Raw genomic sequence first — 17,894 nt, forward strand, 5'->3', positions numbered from 1 at the left:
ACCGACTTGTGTCCCTAGTTTCCGTGACTGGTCACATTTAATCCGTCCATTTGGAGAAAAAAAAAGATCAACCACCCTCCAGACAGCGATATGCTGCTGTTAGGTGGTTTAACAAACAAAAACAAAAACAAAAAAAACTAACTTACAGTAAAAAAACTCACAAAACAAACACAAATAGAAGAAAACAAAATGGGGGAGAGCCTTCCTCTCCCAACTACTGCCACACAACTTCCTGCTACCACTAGGGCGTGCCCAAGGTGGTATGGCCGTAAGCGAAAACTGCTGCCAAAATTGGGCTATTTAAAAGGTTAGACCATTAGTGAAGAAAACTAAGAACAACTTTTGAAAAAACTCAAACTCTTTCATGCTTTCTGAAGAATCTCAGAGAATTTTTAAGGCTTTTTGAAGAAGCTCAGGGACTCTTTTTTTTTTCTTAAAAAAGCTTACAACACCCAGTATTCCCATGCGGCCTCCCATCCAAGTACTAACCAGGCCTTATTTAAAAGCTTAGACCATTAGTGAAGAAGACTAAGAAGAACTTTTGAAAAAACTCAAACTCTTTCATGCTTTCTGAAGAATCTCAGAGACTTTTTAAGGCTTTTTGAAGCTCAGGCACTCTTTTTTTTTTTCAAAACTTACAGCACCTGGTATTCCCAGGCGGTCTCCCATCCAAGTACTAACCAGGCCCGACCCTGCTTAGCTTCCGAGATCAGACGAGATCGTGCGTGCCCAAGGTGGTATGGCCGTAAGCGAAAACTGCTGCCAAAATTGGGCTATTTAAAAGGTTAGACCATTAGTGAAGAAAACTAAGAACAACTTTTGAAAAAACTCAAACTCTTTCATGCTTTCTGAAGAATCTCAGAGACTTTTTAAGGCTTTTTGAAGAAGCTCAGGGACTCTTTTTTTTTTTTTCTTAAAAAAGCTTACAACACCCAGTATTCCCATGCGGCCTCCCATCCAAGTACTAACCAGGCCTTATTTAAAAGCTTAGACCATTAGTGAAGAAGACTAAGAAGAACTTTTGAAAAAACTCAAACTCTTTCATGCTTTCTGAAGAATCTCAGAGACTTTTTAAGGCTTTTTGAAGCTCAGGCACTCTTTTTTTTTTTTTCAAAGCTTACAGCACCTGGTATTCCCAGGCGGTCTCCCATCCAAGTACTAACCAGGCCCGACCCTGCTTAGCTTCCGAGATCAGACGAGATCGTGCGTGCCCAAGGTGGTATGGCCGTAAGCGAAAACTGCTGCCAAAATTGGGCTATTTAAAAGGTTAGACCATTAGTGAAGAAAACTAAGAACAACTTTTGAAAAAACTCAAACTCTTTCATGCTTTCTGAAGAATCTCAGAGACTTTTTAAGGCTTTTTGAAGCTCAGGCACTCTTTTTTTTTTTTTTTTTTTAAAAGCTTATAGCACCTGGTATTCCCAGGCGGTCTCCCATCCAAGTACTAACCAGGCCCGACCCTGCTTAGCTTCCGAGATCAGACGAGATCGGGCGTGCCCAAGGTGGTATGGCCGTAAGCGAAAACTGCTGCCAAAATTGGGCTATTTAAAAGGTTAGACCATTAGTGAAGAAAACTAAGAACAACTATTGAAAAAACTCAAACTCTTTCATGCTTTCTGAAGAATCTCAGAGACTTTTTAAGGCTTTTTGAAGCTCAGGCACTCTTTTTTTTTTTTTCAAAGCTTACAGCACCTGGTATTCCCAGGCGGTCTCCCATCCAAGTACTAACCAGGCCCGACCCTGCTTAGCTTCCGAGATCAGACGAGATCGTGCGTGCCCAAGGTGGTATGGCCGTAAGCGAAAACTGCTGCCAAAATTGGGCTATTTAAAAGGTTAGACCATTAGTGAAGAAAACTAAGAACAACTTTTGAAAAAACTCAAACTCTTTCATGCTTTCTGAAGAATCTCAGAGACTTTTTAAGGCTTTTTGAAGCTCAGGCACTCTTTTTTTTTTTTTTTTTTTAAAAGCTTACAGCACCTGGTATTCCCAGGCGGTCTCCCATCCAAGTACTAACCAGGCCCGACCCTGCTTAGCTTCCGAGATCAGACGAGATCGGGCGTGCCCAAGGTGGTATGGCCGTAAGCGAAAACTGCTGCCAAAATTGGGCTATTTAAAAGGTTAGACCATTAGTGAAGAAAACTAAGAACAACTATTGAAAAAACTCAAACTCTTTCATGCTTTCTGAAGAATCTCAGAGACTTTTTAAGGCTTTTTGAAGCTCAGGCACTCTTTTTTTTTTTTTCAAAGCTTACAGCACCTGGTATTCCCAGGCGGTCTCCCATCCAAGTACTAACCAGGCCCGACCCTGCTTAGCTTCCGAGATCAGACGAGATCGGGCGTGCCCAAGGTGGTATGGCCGTAAGCGAAAACTGCTGCCAAAATTGGGCTATTTAAAAGGTTAGACCATTAGTGAAGAAAACTAAGAACAACTATTGAAAAAACTCAAACTCTTTCATGCTTTCTGAAGAATCTCAGAGACTTTTTAAGGCTTTTTGAAGAAGCTCAGGGACTCTTTTTTTTTTTTTCTTAAAAAAGCTTACAACACCCAGTATTCCCATGCGGCCTCCCATCCAAGTACTAACCAGGCCTTATTTAAAAGCTTAGACCATTAGTGAAGAAGACTAAGAAGAACTTTTGAAAAAACTCAAACTCTTTCATGCTTTCTGAAGAATCTCAGAGACTTTTTAAGGCTTTTTGAAGCTCAGGCACTCTTTTTTTTTTTTTCAAAGCTTACAGCACCTGGTATTCCCAGGCGGTCTCCCATCCAAGTACTAACCAGGCCCGACCCTGCTTAGCTTCCGAGATCAGACGAGATCGGGCGTGCCCAAGGTGGTATGGCCGTAAGCGAAAACTGCTGCCAAAATTGGGCTATTTAAAAGGTTAGACCATTAGTGAAGAAAACTAAGAACAACTTTTGAAAAAACTCAAACTCTTTCATGCTTTCTGAAGAATCTCAGAGACTTTTTAAGGCTTTTTGAAGCTCAGGCACTCTTTTTTTTTTTTTTTTTTTTTAAAAGCTTACAGCACCTGGTATTCCCAGGCGGTCTCCCATCCAAGTACTAACCAGGCCCGACCCTGCTTAGCTTCCGAGATCAGACGAGATCGGGCGTGCCTTTTTTTATTTTATTTTTTTATTTCTCATACATTTACAACCAATCATCTACAAGCAATAAGTAGGAAAATCAGCAGAGAAGAAATTTGCACACCTCTAGTAATGTCACAATGAAAGAGCAAAAGGTGTGGACCAATAAAAACAGACAGAATGCAGAGACCACAACCACAGCCTACAGAATCTGCCTGAACCGATCCTCGAAATCCAGAGAGAGAATGTCACGTGAACCTTGTCCTTGTGAAAAATATCATGATGCCATTTAAAATATACAAAATAAAAGTAAAAATTAAAATTAAAAATCCAAATCACTTTCAGGTACATTCCATGCTAGATCTTTTAAAACTTTAGAAACCCTTGGAGTAAAAACAACATAAAAGCTTTGCAACATTTTTTCATACTTAAAATACCAATACAATCCTTCAATATATCTTTCTGTTCTCCTTTTAAGAACATTCCAAACAGCAAGCACCACTTTTCCTTTTTTTGCCACATTTCTTCTTTCCCATACTGCATTTTTTATCAACATTACTAACAGGTTCACAAACTGTTTACTTTGACAATTTTCCTCCCATCCAAACATCACTATCCTCTTCCATTCTATTACATCTTCGTCCCAGTCCTCAATTAATTCTTTTATCACCCTTTTGCATTTTCTGTAAAAACCCTCCAACTCTTTGCAGTATAAAAACAAGTGTAAAATCCCTTCGTCTTCTTCTTGGCATACTTTACATGTTGCATTCTGTTCCATTCCAATCTTAGTTAAAATACATTCGGTAAAAATTACTTTGTGCCTTATAAAATACTCTAAACATTCAAGTTTTGCTTCCACAAACTTTCCCCTCATATTTCTCCATATACTTTCTTTTTTCAGGTCCTTAATTTTCTGTACCCAAAAAATGTTAGCAACTGGTTCTTTAAAAACACCATCTCTAAAATAACAATAAAAATCTTTCACATTACACTCCTTAAAATTACATAGTTTTCCTTTAAGTCTGACATAAATGTCTTTCTCTTTCTTCCATTCCTCCATGTTTTCTATTCTTTTGATCCATTTCTCCGGTATAGCGTATTTGATAATTTCGTATTTATTCTCTATTTCTCGTTTGCTGCATTACTCTTTTGCTTCCTCCATTGCATCCATTATAAATTGTGATGGTAAAAACCCTTCTTTAAATTCATACAAAACATCTCTTACCCTTGTTATACCCACATCCATCCATTTTTTAAAAAAGATCTCTTTCCCATCTCTTAAAATACTTTTGTTTAAGAACAGAGGTTGGTTTAAAATGTTTTCTCTTCCTTTCAGATTATAATCTATTACATTTAAGAAATCCCCCCAAGCACTTAAAATTTCCTTATAAAAATCCGATAATCCTTCCGCCATCCAGTTTTTTGTTTTCATCCATAAAATATCCTCCCCCAAATTAAAATTCCCACATTTGTTTAAAAAATATTTCATAACTTTCTTCCATTCTGTTTCATTTTCGTCTTGCAACAATTTTTTGACTATTTTAACCCTTAAGCAATTTTTCCTTTGTTTAATATCCATTAACCCCAACCCACCTTCTTCTAATGGCCCTATTAAAGTGTTATACGCTATTCTTGGGGGTTTACCCTCCCACAAAAAACAAAGAAAACATTTCTTCAACCTCCTTTCTACCCACAAAGGCATTTCTGTCACATATAAAACATTCCACAACTTTGAAGCCATTAAAACATTCAATACTAAAACCTTCCCTTTCAAATTTAAAGCCCTCAATCTCCAAAAATTCAACCTCCGCTCTATTCCTGTTATCAATTCCTCCCACATTTTTTCTCTTACTTGCCTCCCATCCTTTCCCATTAAAATCCCTAAAATTCTAATTTCTTCAACTTCCTTAAAATTAAAGTATTCCGTTAAAACTGACGTTGCCCCGAACCTCATATATACCGTCTTGTCCTCATTAATTTTACTTCCGGATCCTTTGCAATATTCTTGTACATTCTTCATTACTTCTTTTACACACTCTTCCCTTTTAACTATTATTGTTGTGTCATCTGCGTATTGGAAAATTTTTCCTTCTGCTTTGCTTTCCTGTATTTGTATTCCTTTTATTTTCTCTTCTTTTCTTATTGCTAGGCCTAAAGGTTCCGCTACAAGAGAGTATAATAAAGCTGAGAGTGGACATCCTTGTCTAATTGATCTAGTTATTTTAAAACATTCTGTTAAAAATCCGTTACATTTTATTTTTGTTAGAGCCCCCTTATATAAAATCTTTATCCATTTCATAAAATTCTCACCAAAACCAAACCTATTTAAAACCCCAAACAAATATTCATGCTCCACTCTATCAAAAGCCTTTTCAAAGTCTAAGCTGATTAAATACCCGTCTCCATTCTTTTCTTTTATATATTGTATTGTGTCCCTTATACTCATCGTTATGTCTGCTATGTCTCTTCCTTTAACTGCATATGCTTGATTTGTTTTTATTATTCGTGGCATCACTTCTTTTAACCTATTTGCAAGGATCTTTGCTAATATCTTTAAATCAGTATTTAACATTGTTATCGGCCTGTAGTTTTTTAAATCTGTTAGTTCACCTTTCTTTTTATATATTAGCTTCATCAGCCCCATTCCCATCCTTTCATTCATCTCTTCCTCTTTAAAAATTTCCCTAAAAACCTCCTTTAAAATCTCTATTAAAAATTCCTTAAAACATATATAAAATTCACTTCCCAAACCATCTATCCCTGGGCTTTTCCTTTTATTTAGTTGATCTATCGCTCTTTCAATCTCATCCTTCTTGATTTCCCCATCACATTCTTTTTTATCCTCTTCACTTAAATTTGGTTCAATATAATTTAACAGTTTATGTTTTACCTCTTCTTCTACCCCTCTTGTTTTAAAAAGATCCTCATAAAAAGCCTTTATCTCCTCTAGCACTTTTTCATTCCCCTCCACAATCTCTCCACTTTTCCCTTTTATTTCTTTTATTATTCCAACTTGTGCCCTTTTTTTCTCCAAGTCAAAAAAGAACTTTGTGCATTTCTCCCCCTCCACCATATATTTGTTCTTACTTCTTAATCTTGCCCCCTCATATTCTTTTTCTTCTATTTCTTTCAAATTCTCCTCTATTTCTTTTATCTTTTGTATGTCTTTATTCTCATTATTTAATTCTCTTTCTAACGTCTCCTTTGTTTCTTTTTCTTTGTGTCTTTTACTTGTTTGTAAGATGCTGCAATACTTTATTGAAAACCTTTTAATTAGATATTTAACATTCTCCCACCACATTCTTTTATCTTCCTCATACATTGCATTATCCTTCTCTTTCTCTATAATTCCTTTTATCTCTGCAACATAATCTTCATTCTTTAAAATCTCTGTATTTAAAATCCACGTACCCGGTCCCCTTTGCACATTACTCCAATCTATTTTAAAACGTACAAACTTATGATCACTAAAACTAGTTTCTTCATAGCTGATTTTTTTTATAAAGTTCTCCACATTTCTTGTACATAACACATAATCAATTCTTGTTTTACATATAAAATGCCCCACTATTTGCTTCCTTGAATAAACTTTTTTCCTCCCATTTCTCTCTCTCCATACATCTATTAAATTATTTTCCCTCATCAATTCATTTAATTCTTTCCTCCCTGTGTCTGATTTAAAAACCATCCCCTCTGCCATGTCTTGTTTGCTAAAAACAGTGTTAAAATCCCCCATCATTATTATTTCCTTATATTTCTTTATTACACTCCTTAAACAATTAAAAAATTCTTTCTTTTCTTTCTCTTCTGTTGGTGCATGTACATTCACTAAAATCAATTCACATCCTTCGTAATTTACTTCCACAGCCATGCATTTTCTTATCGTATCTTTGTACACCACTTTGGTTGTATTAAAAGCATCTTTTCTCATTAAAAACGCCACCCCTCTTCCAAGCCTACCATCCCCATTATTATATAAAATATCCCCTTCCCATTTCTTTTTATATTCCATCATCACACTCTCTTTCCAATTTGTTTCTTGTAAAACAATAACATCTTCTCCTCTACACTTTTCTTTCACTCTTTCAAATTTTCCCATGTCCATCAGTCCCCTTGCATTAAAAGTAACACAACTTAAAACCATTAAAAGAAAGAAAAATAAATACCTAAAAAACATTATTCTCCATTTTCTCCCTCCAAGTCCTTTAACACTTCATATCTGTTTGCACTTTGATCTCGGCCCCTTGTCGTAGTCTTTTTTCTTGCATTTTCCAGATTTGGCTCAAACTTCAATGACCTTCTTCTTATTTGTCCTCTCCCTCCTCTGTTGTTCTCCATGTTGTCCATCGTTATTTCATCCTTCTCCATGTCATCCCGATAACTTTTACTACTGTCCGATATTCCCATTGCTGACCATTGCATGTCCTGTTCCATTGTTTGTTCTTTATCTTTATTGTTCTCTTGCTCTCCTTCCTCCTCTCTGTTGCTCGTTCCTTCTTCTGTTTCTTTTTGTTGTATAACTTGTTTCTCTTGTCCTGCATCAGTTTGTCTTTCCTCCTCGTTGTTTCCTTCATGCACCTGTCCGTCCACCTGGTGTTCCCTACCTCCTTCCTCTTCCTCCATCAAACACTCACATTTATTTAAAATTTTCCGACACTCCGGGCACCTGGCTGCGTTACAGTCTCTTGCAAAGTGTCCTCTTTCTTCACATTTGTGGCATTTAAAATCTGGGCACTCTTTTAGCAGATGATCTGGGCTCATGCACAGCCGACAGGTCTTCACCTGGTGACTGTGCATCACCCTAAAATACTGCTGCCCCTCTGCCGTTTCCAGCCTTGTGCTGTAAGGCAACGATGCCACCTCTTTCGGGAACCTTACTTTAAGGAACCTCGTTCCATCCTCAATATCCGTGCCCGGGTAGTGTCTTCTTTTAATCTTTGAAATGGGATTAAACTCCCCATCCCTCCAATTTTTCAATTATTTCTCTATCCTCCAGGTAGACGGGCAGGTGCATGAAGGAAACAACATAGTCTCTATTTTGCAGCTTTTTAATGTCACAATTCACTCCTTTTATATTCAGTCCGTCCATCAAATCCTCACATGTTTCTTCATTTTCCATTGTTAGTTCATATTCTTTTCCTTGTCTTGGCCTTAACGCCAGAATTTTCCCATGTCCACATTTTTCCACCACCGCCTTTATAATATCCACCGCTCTCACCTCATTGACATTTTCCACATTCAAAATCATTGTCGCCTCTTTAGGTATTTCCGTCCTGCATTCTTGTCTCTCACATCATGTCCAGCTCGTTGTCGATAATCCATTCCAGTGTCGATTGCCAAGCGTTTCTCTCCAGCCAGTCCAGTGTCGTTTGCCATACGTTTCTCTCCAGCCAGTTCCAAGTCGTTACCATTTAATCCGTCCATTTGGAGAAAAAAAAAGATCAACCACCCTCCAGACAGCGATATGCTGCTGTTAGGTGGTTTAACAAACAAAAACAAAAACAAAAAAAACTAACTTACAGTAAAAAAACTCACAAAACAAACACAAATAGAAGAAAACAAAATGGGGGAGAGCCTTCCTCTCCCAACTACTGCCACACAACTTCCTGCTACCACTAGGGCGTGCCCAAGGTGGTATGGCCGTAAGCGAAAACTGCTGCCAAAATTGGGCTATTTAAAAGGTTAGACCATTAGTGAAGAAAACTAAGAACAACTTTTGAAAAAACTCAAACTCTTTCATGCTTTCTGAAGAATCTCAGAGACTTTTTAAGGCTTTTTGAAGAAGCTTAGGGACTCTTTTTTTTTTTCTTAAAAAAGCTTACAACACCCAGTATTCCCATGCGGCCTCCCATCCAAGTACTAACCAGGCCTTATTTAAAAGCTTAGACCATTAGTGAAGAAGACTAAGAAGAACTTTTGAAAAAACTCAAACTCTTTAATGCTTTCTGAAGAATCTCAGAGACTTTTTAAGGCTTTTTGAAGCTCAGGCGCTCTTTTTTTTTTTTTTTTTTTTTTTTAAAGCTTACAGCACCTGGTATTCCCAGGCGGTCTCCCATCCAAGTACTAACCAGGCCCGACCCTGCTTAGCTTCCGAGATCAGACGAGATCGGGCGTGCCCAAGGTGGTATGGCCGTAAGCGAAAACTGCTGCCAAAATTGGGCTATTTAAAAGGTTAGACCATTAGTGAAGAAAACTAAGAACAACTTTTGAAAAAACTCAAACTCTTTCATGCTTTCTGAAGAATCTCAGAGACTTTTTAAGGCTTTTTGAAGAAGCTCAGGGACTCTTTTTTTTTTTTTTCTTAAAAAAGCTTACAACACCCAGTATTCCCATGCGGCCTCCCATCCAAGTACTAACCAGGCCTTATTTAAAAGCTTAGACCATTAGTGAAGAAGACTAAGAAGAACTTTTGAAAAAACTCAAACTCTTTCATGCTTTCTGAAGAATCTCAGAGACTTTTTAAGGCTTTTTGAAGCTTAGGCACTCTTTTTTTTTTTTTCAAAGCTTACAGCACCTGGTATTCCCAGGCGGTCTCCCATCCAAGTACTAACCAGGCCCGACCCTGCTTAGCTTCCGAGATCAGACGAGATCGTGCGTGCCCAAGGTGGTATGGCCGTAAGCGAAAACTGCTGCCAAAATTGGGCTATTTAAAAGGTTAGACCATTAGTGAAGAAAACTAAGAACAACTTTTGAAAAAACTCAAACTCTTTCATGCTTTCTGAAGAATCTCAGAGACTTTTTAAGGCCTATTTGAAGCTCAGGCACTCTTTTTTTTTTTTTTTTTTAAAAGCTTACAGCACCTGGTATTCCCAGGCGGTCTCCCATCCAAGTACTAACCAGGCCCGACCCTGCTTAGCTTCCGAGATCAGACGAGATCGGGCGTGCCCAAGGTGGTATGGCCGTAAGCGAAAACTGCTGCCAAAATTGGGCTATTTAAAAGGTTAGACCATTAGTGAAGAAAACTAAGAACAACTTTTGAAAAAACTCAAACTCTTTCATGCTTTCTGAAGAACCTCAGAGACTTTTTAAGGCTTTTTGAAGAAGCTCAGGGACTCTTTTTTTTTCTTAAAAAAGCTTACAACACCCAGTATTCCCATGCGGCCTCCCATCCAAGTACTAACCAGGCCTTATTTAAAAGCTTAGACCATTAGTGAAGAAGACTAAGAAGAACTTTTGAAAAAACTCAAACTCTTTCATGCTTTCTGAAGAATCTCAGAGACTTTTTAAGGCTTTTTGAAGCTCAGGCACTCTTTTTTTTTTTTTTTCAAAGCTTACAGTACCTGGTATTCCCAGGCGGTCTCCCATCCAAGTACTAACCAGGCCCGACCCTGCTTAGCTTCCGAGATCAGACGAGATCGGGCGTGCCCAAGGTGGTATGGCCGTAAGCGAAAACTGCTGCCAAAATTGGGCTATTTAAAAGGTTAGACCATTAGTGAAGAAAACTAAGAACAACTTTTGAAAAAACTCAAACTCTTTCATGCTTTCTGAAGAATCTCAGAGACTTTTTAAGGCTTTTTGAAGAAGCTCAGGGACTCTTTTTTTTTTTTTCTTAAAAAAGCTTACAACACCCAGTATTCCCATGCGGCCTCCCATCCAAGTACTAACCAGGCCTTATTTAAAAGCTTAGACCATTAGTGAAGAAGACTAAGAAGAACTTTTGAAAAAACTCAAACTCTTTCATGCTTTCTGAAGAATCTCAGAGACTTTTTAAGGCTTTTTGAAGCTTAGGCACTCTTTTTTTTTTTTTCAAAGCTTACAGCACCTGGTATTCCCAGGCGGTCTCCCATCCAAGTACTAACCAGGCCCGACCCTGCTTAGCTTCCGAGATCAGACGAGATCGTGCGTGCCCAAGGTGGTATGGCCGTAAGCGAAAACTGCTGCCAAAATTGGGCTATTTAAAAGGTTAGACCATTAGTGAAGAAAACTAAGAACAACTTTTGAAAAAACTCAAACTCTTTCATGCTTTCTGAAGAATCTCAGAGACTTTTTAAGGCTTTTTGAAGCTCAGGCACTCTTTTTTTTTTTTTTTTTTTAAAAGCTTACAGCACCTGGTATTCCCAGGCGGTCTCCCATCCAAGTACTAACCAGGCCCGACCCTGCTTAGCTTCCGAGATCAGACGAGATCGGGCGTGCCCAAGGTGGTATGGCCGTAAGCGAAAACTGCTGCCAAAATTGGGCTATTTAAAAGGTTAGACCATTAGTGAAGAAAACTAAGAACAACTTTTGAAAAAACTCAAACTCTTTCATGCTTTCTGAAGAATCTCAGAGACTTTTTAAGGCTTTTTGAAGAAGCTCAGGGACTCTTTTTTTTTTTTTCTTAAAAAAGCTTACAACACCCAGTATTCCCATGCGGCCTCCCATCCAAGTACTAACCAGGCCTTATTTAAAAGCTTAGACCATTAGTGAAGAAGACTAAGAAGAACTTTTGAAAAAACTCAAACTCTTTCATGCTTTCTGAAGAATCTCAGAGACTTTTTAAGGCTTTTTGAAGCTTAGGCACTCTTTTTTTTTTTTTCAAAGCTTACAGCACCTGGTATTCCCAGGCGGTCTCCCATCCAAGTACTAACCAGGCCCGACCCTGCTTAGCTTCCGAGATCAGACGAGATCGTGCGTGCCCAAGGTGGTATGGCCGTAAGCGAAAACTGCTGCCAAAATTGGGCTATTTAAAAGGTTAGACCATTAGTGAAGAAAACTAAGAACAACTTTTGAAAAAACTCAAACTCTTTCATGCTTTCTGAAGAATCTCAGAGACTTTTTAAGGCTTTTTGAAGCTCAGGCACTCTTTTTTTTTTTTTTTTTTTTAAAAGCTTACAGCACCTGGTATTCCCAGGCGGTCTCCCATCCAAGTACTAACCAGGCCCGACCCTGCTTAGCTTCCGAGATCAGACGAGATCGGGCGTGCCCAAGGTGGTATGGCCGTAAGCGAAAACTGCTGCCAAAATTGGGCTATTTAAAAGGTTAGACCATTAGTGAAGAAAACTAAGAACAACTTTTGAAAAAACTCAAACTCTTTCATGCTTTCTGAAGAACCTCAGAGACTTTTTAAGGCTTTTTGAAGAAGCTCAGGGACTCTTTTTTTTTCTTAAAAAAGCTTACAACACCCAGTATTCCCATGCGGCCTCCCATCCAAGTACTAACCAGGCCTTATTTAAAAGCTTAGACCATTAGTGAAGAAGACTAAGAAGAACTTTTGAAAAAACTCAAACTCTTTCATGCTTTCTGAAGAATCTCAGAGACTTTTTAAGGCTTTTTGAAGCTCAGGCACTCTTTTTTTTTTTTTTTCAAAGCTTACAGTACCTGGTATTCCCAGGCGGTCTCCCATCCAAGTACTAACCAGGCCCGACCCTGCTTAGCTTCCGAGATCAGATGAGATCGGGCGTGCCCAAGGTGGTATGGCCGTAAGCGAAAACTGCTGCCAAAATTGGGCTATTTAAAAGGTTAGACCATTAGTGAAGAAAACTAAGAACAACTTTTGAAAAAACTCAAACTCTTTCATGCTTTCTGAAGAATCTCAGAGACTTTTTAAGGCTTTTTGAAGAAGCTCAGGGACTCTTTTTTTTTTTTTTCTTAAAAAAGCTTACAACACCCAGTATTCCCATGCGGCCTCCCATCCAAGTACTAACCAGGCCTTATTTAAAAGCTTAGACCATTAGTGAAGAAGACTAAGAAGAACTTTTGAAAAAACTCAAACTCTTTCATGCTTTCTGAAGAATCTCAGAGACTTTTTAAGGCTTTTTGAAGCTCAGGCACTCTTTTTTTTTTTTTTTCAAAGCTTACAGTACCTGGTATTCCCAGGCGGTCTCCCATCCAAGTACTAACCAGGCCCGACCCTGCTTAGCTTCCGAGATCAGACGAGATCGGGCGTGCCCAAGGTGGTATGGCCGTAAGCGAAAACTGCTGCCAAAATTGGGCTATTTAAAAGGTTAGACCATTAGTGAAGAAAACTAAGAACAACTTTTGAAAAAACTCAAACTCTTTCATGCTTTCTGAAGAATCTCAGAGACTTTTTAAGGCTTTTTGAAGAAGCTCAGGGACTCTTTTTTTTTTTTTCTTAAAAAAGCTTACAACACCCAGTATTCCCATGCGGCCTCCCATCCAAGTACTAACCAGGCCTTATTTAAAAGCTTAGACCATTAGTGAAGAAGACTAAGAAGAACTTTTGAAAAAACTCAAACTCTTTCATGCTTTCTGAAGAATCTCAGAGACTTTTTAAGGCTTTTTGAAGCTCAGGCACTCTTTTTTTTTTTTTTCAAAGCTTACAGCACCTGGTATTCCCAGGCGGTCTCCCATCCAAGTACTAACCAGGCCCGACCCTGCTTAGCTTCCGAGATCAGACGAGATCGGGCGTGCCCAAGGTGGTATGGCCGTAAGCGAAAACTGCTGCCAAAATTGGGCTATTTAAAAGGTTAGACCATTAGTGAAGAAAACTAAGAACAACTTTTGAAAAAACTCAAACTCTTTCATGCTTTCTGAAGAATCTCAGAGACTTTTTAAGGCTTTTTGAAGCTCAGGCACTCTTTTTTTTTTTTTTTTTTTTTTTAAAGCTTACAGCACCTGGTATTCCCAGGCGGTCTCCCATCCAAGTACTAACCAGGCCCGACCCTGCTTAGCTTCCGAGATCAGACGAGATCGGGCGTGCCCAAGGTGGTATGGCCGTAAGCAAAAACTGCTGCCAAAATTGGGCTATTTAAAAGGTTAGACCATTAGTGAAGAAAACTAAGAACAACTTTTGAAAAAACTCAAACTCTTTCATGCTTTCTGAAGAATCTCAGAGACTTTTTAAGGCTTTTTTAAGAAGCTCAGGGACTCTTTTTTTTTTTTTCTTAAAAAAGCTTACAACACCCAGTATTCCCATGCGGCCTCCCATCCAAGTACTAACCAGGCCTTATTTAAAAGCTTAGACCATTAGTGAAGAAGACTAAGAAGAACTTTTGAAAAAACTCAAACTCTTTCATGCTTTCTGAAGAATCTCAGAGACTTTTTAAGGCTTTTTGAAGCTCAGGCACTCTTTTTTTTTTTTTTTTTTTTTTAAAAGCTTACAGCACCTGGTATTCCCAGGCGGTCTCCCATCCAAGTACTAACCAGGCCCGACCCTGCTTAGCTTCCGAGATCAGACGAGATCGGGCGTGCCCAAGGTGGTATGGCCGTAAGCGAAAACTGCTGCCAAAATTGGGCTATTTAAAAGGTTAGACCATTAGTGAAGAAAACTAAGAACAACTTTTGAAAAAACTCAAACTCTTTCATGCTTTCTGAAGAATCTCAGAGACTTTTTAAGGCTTTTTGAAGAAGCTCAGGGACTCTTTTTTTTCTTTTCTTAAAAAAGCTTACAACACCCAGTATTCCCATGCGGCCTCCCATCCAAGTACTAACCAGGCCTTATTTAAAAGCTTAGACCATTAGTGAAGAAGACTAAGAAGAACTTTTGAAAAAACTCAAACTCTTTCATGCTTTCTGAAGAATCTCAGAGACTTTTTAAGGCTTTTTGAAGCTCAGGCACTCTTTTTTTTTTTTTTCAAAACTTACAGCACCTGGTATTCCCAGGCGGTCTCCCATCCAAGTACTAACCAGGCCCGACCCTGCTTAGCTTCCGAGATCAGACGAGATCGGGCGTGCCCAAGGTGGTATGGCCGTAAGCGAAAACTGCTGCCAAAATTGGGCTATTTAACATACTTATGATGCTAGCATAACATTTTAGTCAGATTTGTTAACTTTCATGGGTTTTGTGGTGTTTAAGACACATTGTTACATAAAATAGAAACATTTGGAAGTGGTGATTGGCAGATAAGTAAGATTTTTGTATAAAGACAGAAATAAATTGGAATCCACATGTGAAAATGATTTATCCTTTAAAAAGGTTTGACTCACAAAAAAGCTCCAGTGATTGCCACCCTCGAGATAAGCGCCAAACATCTCTGTTGTCCCTTTAAAAATGTTATTCTGTAATTCAGAGAAATCAATATAATCAAAGGAATAAAATATAACCTAGTGCATATGACAATCATCTAGAATCTGATTGCTGTTTAATTAAGCTTACTGAAACCTAACAGCAGCTATTCATTAACATAATACCTAACAAAAAAATGCAGATCAGTGATAAATCATTTAATCTTCCTTACCTTGAGAAAATAATGGCTCTTTGCCCTTTTTGATCCGTCCAGAATTTTTGTGAGTGCCTGAGAATTTACATGCACAACCCCTGGGTGATCCTGATTTAAGGTAGAGGGATAAAATATTTTCCTTTTTAACAGAGTTGAAAAAATAAATATGTTTCAAATCAATTATATACTGTACAATATAATTCAAATTATTGCTGCTAAAATTACACTTACCTTGCTAAGGACATTACATATGGAATCCATGACCTGAAAATTTTAAGGAAAAATGTGAGGTAAAATATTTCAACTGCTCTATGTTTTGAGTCAAATAGAAATGTTGTAAGTCATTTATCATCAGTCCTGTTCTAGACTGGACTTTTAAGGTGCAAAATGCCCAGATGTCAGAGGCATGTTTTGGTGCTAGACAAGAGCTAATACACAAAGCATGCTATTTATTTGTATGCATTCCCAGTTTGTTTATATGTATTTCAGTGTTTTTCAGCATCTGACTAGCAAAAAAAAAGTCTTTGTGAACCCCATGCAGACCTTCAAAACCAATTTGAAGGCTAAATGCTAATCAGAGGCCATGGTTGTTTGTTTTAAGGTGTAAGAATTTACATAGCTTACTATAAGGATATTAAGTTACCTCGTCAGAAACCTCGTTGTCCTCCATTAAAGTTTTAAAACTTTCCACTTGTAGATGGTATGGCCCCACACATCCTATGGTGAACAACATCAGAAATAAGCTAATTCAAACGTTTCTCCCTGAGTCGTCTTTTTTTTGTAGCTAGGCACACTATAAAAACTATACGTTAAACATCTAAACAGTATTTTCATCTTCTATAGTTTTTATTTTTTGAGCCAGAACGTCAGCGATGCTGATCAATTTTGGCTGGCAATTTTACTGTTAAGCACGTCAACATATGCGTTATATTACTTCAATGGTGGAAAAATGCTAACGTTATTCAAAAAACAAATATGTTTAGTCGTAGTAAAAGACTGCTGTTAATTAATAGGAGAATGTAAAAAGCCGTTGGTCTTACCTTGTAAGATCGTGCACTTGTTGGCAGGGGTGTGGTTTTTTTTTTGTTTGTTTGGTTAAATTTGGCGGACTCGACGGGGGGGGGGGGGGGGGGGGCTCGGCACACGGTGATGACATCATAAACGTTGATTGGCTGAGGCAGTTGTTGTCCCAGGGTCATCATAAAGATATTGGTCTCAGGACAGCTCCCACTTGGCAAAATCAGGACGAGCGCATGGTTGAGCCTTGGATGTGCCTTTGTGCCACTGCCTTTGCAACTTCAACTTTTTCAGAATGTTTATGCTGTAGATGTCTTGCAATTTTTAGATAAGGCTTCTCATAGTAAAGACAGTAATTCTTGTTATAGATGTGTTGATGTACACTGTTTGAGGACATTTTCACTTTGATATTATGTTGTTGAGAGCTACAGCCATGGGCACTTTCATCTATTTCCATCCAAGTCTTCATAAGTGGTTTTCCTCGGATGCCTTCTGCTACTTATCCTTCAGTTTTTTTTCTTTCTTTTTTTCTTCTTCTTCTGACATTTCCAAGGAAAGGGAAACCTGTTGTTCAGTAATACAGAAACACACAACTTAAATGTATTTGCAAATAATAACAATGTTATAAATTAATCTTTTCCCCCGTATATTAATAGTCTATGCATTATTCATCACCCGGTCACGTAATAAAACCCCTAATTACCTTTTCAAACTCATAAAATTCCTCCTCAGTGCGAGAAGATGAATCCATCACGTCATAGCAAACACTTTCTGGCTTATCACTGTCAGTACTCTCTAGGATTTCCATCTCATCTGACGTTTGGGGACAACAATCAGCTGTATGGGTTCTGTCATGTAAAACAATAACAGTGTATGAATCCATGTAACAAATAACTGATTTAAGGTCTGTTTTTTTTTGTTGTTTTTTCATCTAGAGCCCAGTGTTATGAGCTGTTTATCTCATAACACTGTTTTAGAATCACTGTTGTCCTTTTAGTCTTCAACCGTTGAGTACTTCAAGTACTTAATTTTCATTCACGTTGCTGTAGTTGTTTGTGGGTCCAGTGTAATCAGACTGGTGTATGAAACCTGTAAATGCACAATTATGTATATCCAATAATTTAAGGATGTTTTTTTTACTACATTTTTGTAAAATCTACAATGTTTTATTAATGAGGTGAAGAGAAGAGTGTAAGTCTTGGAACATACATGTGAAAGACTGAAGGCATTCCTCAATGGTGGGACGTCCTTCAATCGATTTAGACAGCTTTCTGCTAATACTATCTTTTTGTCTTGTCCATCTTTCTTCATATTGAAGAGTGAAGTTACCCATTCTGAAATTTTGAGATAGCCCAACTGGATCCTCGGAGTTGGGTGTAGTTGTCTGATAGGGGTGTTGCCCATCCGTCAGGTTGTAATGCACCAAGCATCCTCCTACCTACCAATTAAAAGATTATTTCAAAAATTATTTCAGTAATGGTCACAACTAAACTGTACAGAATGAATAAAGATGATTGAAATAATAAGAAAATGCTGCTGTGCTCAAATGAAAGCTGCTCTGAATATTAGCATTCAGGACAATTGAACATACAGTAGGTTACCAACCAGAATAATACTTTTACCGCCGCCGCTCTGCCTAAAAAAACACTTCTTTTATTGGTCGGATGAAATATGCTAATTTTTTGAGATGATACAA

General features: G+C 38.1%; 1 long non-coding RNA gene and 21 other non-coding genes across 22 annotated transcripts; all 22 read right to left on the reverse strand.

Moving 5' to 3' along the window:
• Positions 1-632: 632 nt before the first annotated feature.
• LOC143726403 (5S ribosomal RNA) lies at positions 633-751 on the reverse strand. The gene has a single exon (XR_013198652.1). It is a non-coding gene; the product is annotated as a 5S ribosomal RNA (ribosomal RNA).
• A 363-nt stretch (positions 752-1,114) lies between these two features.
• Positions 1,115-1,233, reverse strand: LOC143726330 (5S ribosomal RNA). The gene has a single exon (XR_013198579.1). It is a non-coding gene; the product is annotated as a 5S ribosomal RNA (ribosomal RNA).
• Positions 1,234-1,400: 167 nt separating this feature from the next.
• LOC143726320 (5S ribosomal RNA) lies at positions 1,401-1,519 on the reverse strand. The gene has a single exon (XR_013198569.1). It is a non-coding gene; the product is annotated as a 5S ribosomal RNA (ribosomal RNA).
• A 161-nt stretch (positions 1,520-1,680) lies between these two features.
• LOC143726331 (5S ribosomal RNA) lies at positions 1,681-1,799 on the reverse strand. The gene has a single exon (XR_013198580.1). It is a non-coding gene; the product is annotated as a 5S ribosomal RNA (ribosomal RNA).
• Positions 1,800-1,966: 167 nt separating this feature from the next.
• LOC143726182 (5S ribosomal RNA) lies at positions 1,967-2,085 on the reverse strand. Its single transcript, XR_013198437.1, has one exon. It is a non-coding gene; the product is annotated as a 5S ribosomal RNA (ribosomal RNA).
• Positions 2,086-2,246: 161 nt separating this feature from the next.
• LOC143726183 (5S ribosomal RNA) lies at positions 2,247-2,365 on the reverse strand. Its single transcript, XR_013198438.1, has one exon. It is a non-coding gene; the product is annotated as a 5S ribosomal RNA (ribosomal RNA).
• Positions 2,366-2,728: 363 nt separating this feature from the next.
• On the reverse strand, positions 2,729-2,847 carry LOC143726184 (5S ribosomal RNA). Its single transcript, XR_013198439.1, has one exon. It is a non-coding gene; the product is annotated as a 5S ribosomal RNA (ribosomal RNA).
• A 6,255-nt stretch (positions 2,848-9,102) lies between these two features.
• On the reverse strand, positions 9,103-9,221 carry LOC143726185 (5S ribosomal RNA). Its single transcript, XR_013198440.1, has one exon. It is a non-coding gene; the product is annotated as a 5S ribosomal RNA (ribosomal RNA).
• A 364-nt stretch (positions 9,222-9,585) lies between these two features.
• LOC143726332 (5S ribosomal RNA) lies at positions 9,586-9,704 on the reverse strand. Its single transcript, XR_013198581.1, has one exon. It is a non-coding gene; the product is annotated as a 5S ribosomal RNA (ribosomal RNA).
• A 167-nt stretch (positions 9,705-9,871) lies between these two features.
• On the reverse strand, positions 9,872-9,990 carry LOC143726187 (5S ribosomal RNA). Its single transcript, XR_013198442.1, has one exon. It is a non-coding gene; the product is annotated as a 5S ribosomal RNA (ribosomal RNA).
• A 361-nt stretch (positions 9,991-10,351) lies between these two features.
• LOC143726285 (5S ribosomal RNA) lies at positions 10,352-10,470 on the reverse strand. Its single transcript, XR_013198537.1, has one exon. It is a non-coding gene; the product is annotated as a 5S ribosomal RNA (ribosomal RNA).
• A 363-nt stretch (positions 10,471-10,833) lies between these two features.
• Positions 10,834-10,952, reverse strand: LOC143726333 (5S ribosomal RNA). The gene has a single exon (XR_013198582.1). It is a non-coding gene; the product is annotated as a 5S ribosomal RNA (ribosomal RNA).
• Positions 10,953-11,119: 167 nt separating this feature from the next.
• LOC143726188 (5S ribosomal RNA) lies at positions 11,120-11,238 on the reverse strand. Its single transcript, XR_013198443.1, has one exon. It is a non-coding gene; the product is annotated as a 5S ribosomal RNA (ribosomal RNA).
• Positions 11,239-11,601: 363 nt separating this feature from the next.
• On the reverse strand, positions 11,602-11,720 carry LOC143726334 (5S ribosomal RNA). Its single transcript, XR_013198583.1, has one exon. It is a non-coding gene; the product is annotated as a 5S ribosomal RNA (ribosomal RNA).
• Positions 11,721-11,888: 168 nt separating this feature from the next.
• LOC143726189 (5S ribosomal RNA) lies at positions 11,889-12,007 on the reverse strand. Its single transcript, XR_013198444.1, has one exon. It is a non-coding gene; the product is annotated as a 5S ribosomal RNA (ribosomal RNA).
• A 361-nt stretch (positions 12,008-12,368) lies between these two features.
• On the reverse strand, positions 12,369-12,487 carry LOC143726219 (5S ribosomal RNA). The gene has a single exon (XR_013198472.1). It is a non-coding gene; the product is annotated as a 5S ribosomal RNA (ribosomal RNA).
• A 366-nt stretch (positions 12,488-12,853) lies between these two features.
• On the reverse strand, positions 12,854-12,972 carry LOC143726286 (5S ribosomal RNA). The gene has a single exon (XR_013198538.1). It is a non-coding gene; the product is annotated as a 5S ribosomal RNA (ribosomal RNA).
• Positions 12,973-13,336: 364 nt separating this feature from the next.
• Positions 13,337-13,455, reverse strand: LOC143726190 (5S ribosomal RNA). The gene has a single exon (XR_013198445.1). It is a non-coding gene; the product is annotated as a 5S ribosomal RNA (ribosomal RNA).
• A 170-nt stretch (positions 13,456-13,625) lies between these two features.
• Positions 13,626-13,744, reverse strand: LOC143726192 (5S ribosomal RNA). The gene has a single exon (XR_013198446.1). It is a non-coding gene; the product is annotated as a 5S ribosomal RNA (ribosomal RNA).
• A 372-nt stretch (positions 13,745-14,116) lies between these two features.
• On the reverse strand, positions 14,117-14,235 carry LOC143726193 (5S ribosomal RNA). The gene has a single exon (XR_013198447.1). It is a non-coding gene; the product is annotated as a 5S ribosomal RNA (ribosomal RNA).
• A 364-nt stretch (positions 14,236-14,599) lies between these two features.
• On the reverse strand, positions 14,600-14,718 carry LOC143726232 (5S ribosomal RNA). The gene has a single exon (XR_013198485.1). It is a non-coding gene; the product is annotated as a 5S ribosomal RNA (ribosomal RNA).
• Positions 14,719-14,954: 236 nt separating this feature from the next.
• Positions 14,955-15,895, reverse strand: LOC143725998 (uncharacterized). The gene is made up of 4 exons (XR_013198369.1): positions 15,825-15,895; positions 15,413-15,445; positions 15,200-15,289; positions 14,955-15,020 (listed from the first exon to the last, which is right to left on the reverse strand). It is a non-coding gene; the product is annotated as an uncharacterized LOC143725998 (long non-coding RNA).
• Between the last annotated feature and the right edge of the window lie 1,999 nt (positions 15,896-17,894).

The sequence above is a fragment of the Siphateles boraxobius genome, unplaced genomic scaffold (genome assembly GCF_051911475.1).
Source record: "Siphateles boraxobius isolate OS27281-9 unplaced genomic scaffold, OSU_SipBor_1 77, whole genome shotgun sequence".
Lineage (NCBI taxonomy): Eukaryota > Metazoa > Chordata > Actinopteri > Cypriniformes > Leuciscidae > Siphateles > Siphateles boraxobius.